The sequence below is a fragment of the Giraffa tippelskirchi genome, chromosome 9 (assembly GCF_054371585.1).
Source record: "Giraffa tippelskirchi isolate mGirTip1 chromosome 9, T2T-mGirTip1v1.2.pri, whole genome shotgun sequence".
NCBI classification, from domain to species: Eukaryota; Metazoa; Chordata; class Mammalia; order Artiodactyla; family Giraffidae; genus Giraffa; species Giraffa tippelskirchi.
Genome location: NC_137283.1, coordinates 19,724,648 through 19,733,300, shown reverse-complemented (window position 1 = coordinate 19,733,300; position 8,653 = coordinate 19,724,648). Strand labels below are relative to the sequence as shown.

At 34.2% G+C, this 8,653-nt stretch overlaps 1 long non-coding RNA gene across 1 annotated transcript in view; it reads right to left on the bottom strand.

The window, feature by feature from the left end:
• Positions 1-2,051: 2,051 nt before the first annotated feature.
• The window catches only part of LOC145520764 (uncharacterized), a 34,355-nt gene continuing 27,753 nt past the window's right edge, over positions 2,052-8,653 (bottom strand). The window contains exon 2 of the long non-coding RNA XR_014064799.1: positions 2,052-7,065. This is a non-coding gene — a long non-coding RNA (uncharacterized LOC145520764). The remainder of the gene's footprint in view (positions 7,066-8,653) is intronic.

Sequence of the window (8,653 nt, the reverse complement as noted above, 5' to 3'; positions counted from 1 at the left end):
AATCAGTGTGGTACCCAGAAAAATGAACAGCCAAGAAATGAGCATCTCTTTTGTGCTCCATGAATCTCCTAGGCATACACTGATTTTTGTTAATGGTCTTTGTTTTTTATTCATTATGACTGTTTATGGTGCAGTGGCTTCTGTTCAACTCTTGACAAGAGCTTCAAGAGACTTGAAAAAGGTAAAAGATTTGATGAAGACTAGAAACAAATAACTAAGGAATTAAAATGTTACAACACTGTGGATTGTTAACCCAAAGACCTGGGTCTCTAAAATGATGGTGTCTCAGATTTCCTTAAGTATTTCTGCATTTTTCTTCCTTTCTCCAGTTATAGATATTTTTGAAGCAGCAAACCAGTCTATAAATAAATTGATTTTACGTGAAGAATAGAACACCAGTGTTTGGTATTCAATTAAGCCCCATTTATTTCACTATACTATAGACTGTTTCTTGAAAATTCTTTACAGCCTAATATTAAAGTTTTAAAATCACACTATTTTTCATTGCAGGGCTTCACAAGTGGCTTAACGGTAAAGAATCTACCTGCCAAGCAGAAGACATGGCTTTGATCCCTAGGTCAGGAAGATCACCTGGAGGAAGAATTGGCAACCCACTCCAGTATCTTGCCTGGCAAAGCCCATGGACAGAGAGCCTGGTGGGCTACAGTCCATGGAGTTGCAAAGAGTCAGACACGATTTAGCAACTAAATAACAACAACAACATTTTTCATTGCACTGTAATCAAACATCTAACTGACAACCACTTCTACACTGATGTGTATGGGAAACTTCGAGTGTTTTTGTTTCACTTTTGGGAACTCTCACATACATCTATTGTTAACTGCCAGTTGTATCTTATAGTTTTAACACAAGAATATGAATGTGAGTGGGGTGATCTATAAGTCTTTGGATGACTACAACAAACCTCCTCACCCCTTCTTGGAATGTTTGAGAAATGGCTTTCCTACTGATAATGCTGATAGTAGTTGTAACTCCTTCAACTGACTGCTACAGTCTGGTTCCAGGAACTGATATGAAGCTTATTTGTGTGACTGCATTATTCCATTGTTCTGGTGACTGATTTGACAACTGGCAAACATCCAAAATTACAAGCCATCATATCCTAACTGCTATTATTCTGCTCAAGTTAGTAGAAAAGGCTGTAGAATATTCTTATAACCATATATCCATCCTTGAATTTAGTAATCTGTCATTAAAATTTTTCCATTTATTCAGGCAATTTCTCTTATTTATATTTGTCTAGGTATTTGTTTATTTTATTCAAGTTTCAAAATTGGTTGGCACACATGGTTCAAATTATTTATTATTTTTAATGTCTGCAGGATCTGTAGTTGTACTTTTCTTTCAGTACTCATAGCATTTAAATACACCTCCTTACTCTCTTTTCCAATTTTGAAACAGAAATTTGTTAATTTCAATTGTCTTTGTAAAGAACCAAATTTTGGCTTTGTTGAGAATTTTATCACTTTGTATACCATTTCCATGCTCTAAATTCTAATTAATTTTTATTTTTACTTTTATTAGTTTTATACAATATCTTATTTGGTAACATTTGAATGGATATTGAATATATTTAAGTCTTTTTACTTTCTACAGTACATAAAGCTAAAGATTTATCTCTAAGCACAGACTAACGACACCATTTTTCTATGCTATTACCACGCAGTGAAATTTTTTCTAATTTCCATTGTGATTTTTTATTTAGCCCATTAGTTACCTAAAGATTGATTCTTAATTTCTGAAACTACATATTTTTTCAAATTTCATTTTTATTGGTTAATCTTTTGTTTATATTGCCATTTACATGTGTGAGTGTGTAATATGTTAATGATTTAAGTGTGTTTTAAAAGAATATATATACTGTTATTTTGGTTCAGTGTCCACCATTTATATTTCCATAAAACAAGAGTTTTAACTGAGTTGTTCAAATCTTATGTATCGTTTTTTTCCTTTTTTGTTTATTTTTCTTCTTTTTGGCTTTCTTGTTTTATCAGTTATTAATAGAAATGAGAAGTTTTCGACTATGATGGTGGATTTGCCTAGCTTATATTTTAACTTTTTATTTTAAAATAATTATAGGTTCACAGGAAGTTGCAAAAATAGTATAGAGAGATTCCACCTACACTTGACCCAGTTTCCTCGATGGTTACATTTTCGTAACTATAGAATACTATCAGAACCATAAAACTGACTGCAGTGCAAGATGTGCATAAAGACCTATGGTGTACAACCACATGTATAGATTCCTGTAACATTGACTCCACTGCAATTAAGTCACAAAACTATCTTAGCACAATCTAACTCTCTGCCTTAAGAAACTAGAAAAAGAACAAAATGAGACCAAAGTTAGTATAACAAAGGAAAAACTAACAAATTTTTAGCCTGACTAATCAAGAAGGAGAGGACTCAAATCAACAAAAGCATAAATAGAAAAGGAGAAATTACAACTAATATCACAGAAATACAAAGGGTAATAAGATACCATGAACTTCTATGTGCCAACAAACCGAATAATAGAAGAAATGGGAAAAAAAAAAAGTCTTAGAAATATACAACCTAACAAGACTGAAACAGGAAGAAATATAAAACCTAAACAGACCAATTACTAGTAAGAAGATGGAATCAATAATCAGACACCTCTCAAGAAAGAAAAGCCCAAGACCAGATGATTTTAGTGATAAATTTTACTTAATATTTAAAGCTATCTACAGATTCAATGAAATTCCTATTGAACTACCAATGGCATTTTTCATAGAATTAGAACAAAAATTTTACAATCTGTATCAAAACACAAGAGATTCTGATTAGCCAAAGCAATCTTGAGACAGAAAAACAGAGCTGGAGGAGTCAGGTGCCCTGACTTCAGACTATACTACAAAGTTACAGTCATTGAGACAGTATGATACTGGAAGAAAAACAGAAACACAGATTTGTTTTTGGTACAGGATAGAAAGACCAGAGATAAACACATGCACTTATGATCACCTAATCTTTGACAAAGGAGGCAAGAATCTACAACAGAGAAATGACAATCCCTTCAATAAGTAGTTCTGGGAAAACTGGACAGCTTCATGTAAAAGAATGAAATTAGAAGACTTCCTGAGCTTCCCAGGTGGCACTAGTGGTAAAAGAATCTGCCTGCCAATGCAGGAAATGGAAGAGATGTGGGTTCAATCTCTGGGTCAGAAAGATCCTCTGGAAAAGAAAATGGCAATCCATTCTAGTATTCTTGCCTGTAAAATTCCACAGACAGAGGAGCCTAGTGGGCTACAGTCCATGGGGCTGCAAAGAGTCAGACATGACTGACTGACTCAGTAAACACACACAGAACAATTCCTAACACCATACACAAAAATAAACTCAAAATGGATTAAAGACCTAAATGTCAGACTGGACACTGGACACTATAAAACTCTGACAGGAAAACATTCTTGGACATGAATCATAGCAACAAATTTTTTTACTCACCTCCTAGAGTAATGAAAAAAATAGACAGATGAGACCTAATTAAACTTAAAAGCTTTGGCACAGCAAAGAAAACCATAAACAAGATGAAAATACAACCTGCAAAACAAAATAAAATATTTGCAAAAAAGCAACTGACAAGGGATTGATCTCCAAAATATACAAACTACTCATGCAACTCAATATCAAAACAACAAAAAACCCAATCAAAAAATGGGTGAAACACCTAAAGAGATATTTCTCCAAACAAGACATATGGATGCCCAACATGCACAAGAAAATATGCTAAACACCCTTACTTATCAGAGAAATGCAAGTCAAAACTACAATGAAGTATCATCTTACATTGGTTAGAATGGTCATCATCAAAAAATCTGCAAATAAATGCTGGAGAGGGTGTGGAGAAAACGGAACCTTCTTAGACTGCTGGTGGGAATATAAATTGATACAGCCACTATGAAGAACAGTATGGAGGCTCCTTAAAAAAATAAAAATAGAGTTAGCATATGACCCAGAAATCTCACTATGGGGCATATACCCTGGTAAAACCGTAATAGAAAAAGACACATGTATGCCAGTGTTCACTGCAGCACTATTTAAAATAGCCAGAACATAGAAGCAACCTAGATGTCCATCAACAGAGGAATGAATAAAGAAGATGTGATACATCTATACAATGGAATATTACTAAGCCATAAAAAGGAAGGGAATTGAGTCAATTGTGGAGAATGGATGGACCTAGAGTCTGTCATACAGACTGAAGTCAGTCAGTGAAAAATAATTATCATATATTAACTCACACATCTGGAATCTAGAAAAATGGTACACATGAACTTATTTGCAGGGCAGGAATAGAGATGCAAATGTAGATAATGGACATGTGGATAAAAGTAGGGGAGAGGAGGGTGAGATAAATTGGGAGATAAGGACTGACATATACATACTACCATGTGTATATGGGATAGGTAGTGGGACTCTGCTGTAAAGCACAGTGAGCTCAGCTGAGTGCTTGTGATGACCTAGAGGGATGGGAAGGAGGTCCAAGAGGGAGGGGATACATGTGTACATATAGTGATTCACTTCTTTGTAGAGCAGAAACTAATGCAACATAGTAAAGCAATTATACTGATAAAATTACTTTCTTAAAAAGAACATTAATGCCAGTCCTTTTCAAACTTCCAAAAAATTGAAGAAGTGGGATGATGATGATGAAGGTTGCTCAGTCATGACCACCTCTTTGTGACCCATGGACTATACAGTCCATGGAATTCTCCAGGCCAGAACACTGGAGTGGGTAGCCTTTCCCTTCTCCAGGGGATCTTCCCAATCCAGGGATAGAACCCAGGTCTCCTGCATTGCAGGCAGATTCTTTACCAGCTGAGCCACAAGGGAAGGGGTTGGAGCACTCTGAAATTCACTATATATTACTAACATTACCATGATACCAAAGCCAGGAAAGGCCATTATCCCAAAGAACTACAGGCCAACATCCCTAATGAATATAGTTGCATAAATTTTCAATAAAATACTTCAAACTCACTTTAGCAGCACAATAAAAGGATCATTCACCATGATCTCCAGAATGCAAGAATGGTTTAACAAATGCAAATCAATAAATATGATATTCACAGGCCCACCTCTGGGCTATGGACTAGTATCTCCTGTCTCCTGTCAGATCAGAGATGACATTAGATTAGAAATAAAGTGCACATTAAATGCTATGTGCTTGAATTATCCTGAACCCTCCCACCCCAGTTCATGGAAAAACTGTCTTCCATGAAATTTGTATCTGGTGCCAAAAAGATTGGGGACCACTGTAATATACCACATTATTAGAATTAAGGGGAAAAAAATCTTATGATTATCTCAATATATTCAGAAAAAGCATTTGAAAAAACTCCAAATTTCTTTATGATAAAAAAAAAATCTCTTCACAAATTAGGTAGAGAAGAAGCATAACTCAACATAATAAAGGTCACATATGATAAGGCCACAGCTAACACTATACTCATAGGTAAAAAGTTGAAAAGCTTTTACTCTAAGATCAAAAACAACAAAAGTGTACCCACTCTTACTCCTATTTTCCATAGTACTGGAAGTTTTGCCACAACCATCAGGTGAGAAAAAAGAAACAAAGGCATCCAAATTGGAAAGTAAAAAGTAAAACTGTCTTAATTTGTAACTGACAAGATTTTATATACAGAATCTAGGTAAAAACTCCAAAAAAATCTGATAGATGTAACCAATGAATTCAGTAAAGTTGCAGGACACAAAATTGACATAGGAAAATCGGTAGCATCTCTTCATGAGAACAACAAATTGTCTGAACAAGAAATATGGAAAACTATCCCACTTACAATAGATCAAAAACAACAAAATGCATAGGGAAAAACTCATCAAGGATTGGACAATCTCTACTCTGAAAATTAGACACTGATGAAAGAAATCAAAGAAGATACAAATAAATGCAAAAATATCATGTTCATGGATTGCTAGAAATAATATTTTTTAAATGTCCTAATTAAGCCACCTATAGATTCAATGCAATCCTTATCAAGATACCAATGGCACTTTTTTATAGCAATAGAACAAACCATCCTAAAATTTATATGAAACCACAAAAGACCCCAAATAACCAAAACAGTCTTGAGAAACAACAAAACCAGAGTCATCACAATTTCTGATTTCAACCTATATTACTATACAGCAATAATAATCAAAACAACCTGGCACTGGCATAAAAACAGACACACAGACCTATGGAACAGATCATTAGCCAGAAATAAGCCCAAGCATGTGTGGTCAACTAGTATTTGACAAGGGAGCCAAGAACATTGGATGGAGAAAAAGTGTCTTCAGTAAATGGGCAGGAAAATTAGATATTCACATCTTGAAGGACAAAACTAGGCTCCCATATCATGCCAGTTATAAAAGTTAACTTGAAATTGATTAAAAGCTTAAGTGTAACATCAGAAACTATGAAACTCCTAAAAAAAAAGCTAAGGAAAAAGCATCCTTAACATGGGTCTTGGTAATGATTTTTTGGACATAACAGCAAAACATAAGCAATGGAATATAAGATAAATTAGCTGTATTACATCCAACTAAAAAGCTTCTGCACAGCAAACAAAATTATCAACAAAATGAGAAAACAGCCTATGGAATGGGAGAAAATATTTGCAAATCACATATATGATAAGGGGCTAATATCCAAAATACATAAACAACTCATACAACTCAACAGCAAAGAAACAAAATATTCAATTTAAAAATGGGCAGAGGAATAAACATTTTTTGAAAGAAGATATACAAATGGGCAACAGGTAAATAAGAAGATGCACAACATCATTATTCACCAGGGAAATGCAAATCAAAACCATAACAAAATACCACCTCATGCCCATTAGACTGGCCATTATCAAAAAGAAAAGAAATAACAAACCCTGAGGATGTGGAGGAAAGATAACTCCTGAGCATTCTTGGTGGAACTGTAGATTGGTGCAGCTACTATGGAAAACAGTATGAAGGCTCCTTGAAAAATTAAAAGTAGATCCAGTAGTTCCATTTCTGATAACATACCTGAAAGAAACAAAAATACTATGTTGAAAAGATTACCAAACACCCATATTCATGACCTTATTACTTAGAATAGCCAAGACATGGAAACCACCTAAGTGTCCATCAACGGATGAACAGATACCTACAATGCGTAACTACTCAACCATAAAAAGATGAAAGTTTGCCACTTGTGATGGTGAAAGTCACTCAGTCGTGTCTGACTCTTTGACCCCATGTACTATACAGTCCATGGAATTCTCCAGGCCAGAATACTCTCTTTTCCAGGGGATCTTCCCCACCCAAGGATTGAACCCAGCTCTCCCACATTGCAGGTGGATTCTTTTACCAGACTTGTGATAGTATGGATGGACTTTAAGTGAACTGTTAAGTTGGATAGAGAAAGACAAATTCTGTAAGATCTCACTTATTTGTGAAATCTAAAACAAAAACAAGACAGACTCAGAAAAAGAGGGCTATAGTCCATGGGGGTCACAAAGAGCCGGAAACAACTGAATGACTAACACTTTTCATTTGCATAAATACCATACAACCAAAAATTTTTTCATTAATTCACTTGGACAATCTGTGTTTTTAAACTAAAACATTTAATCCATTTATAAATTGCTGATATTTGGGGATTTTTTTCTATCATCTTATTTTTACATTTTGTACTTTGCCTTATATTTTGTTTTCTATTCTTGTTATCTTTGCCTTCTTTTATATTGTATTTTCTTTCCTGATTTAATTTTTCCTTCTACTTGTTTGCAAGTTAAAAGTTTTCATTCTGTTACTCTATATTTTAATGTCTACACTAGTTCATTAAACATTAAGGTCGTGATTATCTTTACCCCTTCCTCCAAACACTAAGTCCTTAGAACATTTAAACAATTTTTTTCTCTATTTACACACTATTGCTTCATTTTGCTATTATTATTTAACTGTATAAGATTTTGTTGTACACAGTCAATGTTTTGTTTAGATTTGTTTGCTATTTACATCATTCATTACTCACAATTTCTATAGTACAGTACATTTTTGTGAATTCTCCTGAATACAGGTTCGCAGGTAGCAAACTCATCTTTTTATCCATTTTAAAGGATGTTGGTTTTATCTATGTTTAAAAGATATTTTTCTTTAACTGAAGTATAGTTGACTTAAAATATTGCATTAATTTTGGGTGTATAAGACAGTGACCTGATTTTATACGTTACAAAATAATCACCACTGTGTGTCTAGGTAAAATCTGTCACCACATAGTTATTGCAATAGTGTTGACTATATTCCTTATACTGACTCATATCTCCATGACTGATTCATGACTCATTCATTTTATAAATATAAGTCTGTACCTCTCCATGACTCATGACTCCATGACTCATTCATTTTATAAATATAAGTCTGTACCTCTTAATCTCCCTCATCTATTCTCATCTCTCTAACAACCCTTCTTCTCTAAAACCACCTGTTTGTGAGTCTGTTTGTTTCACTTGTTTTGCTTTTCAGTTTTCACATATAAGTGAAATCATATGGTACTTGTCTTGTGTCTGACTCATTTCACTTAGCATAATACCCTCTAGGTCCATCCACATCGTCACAAACTTCTATATCC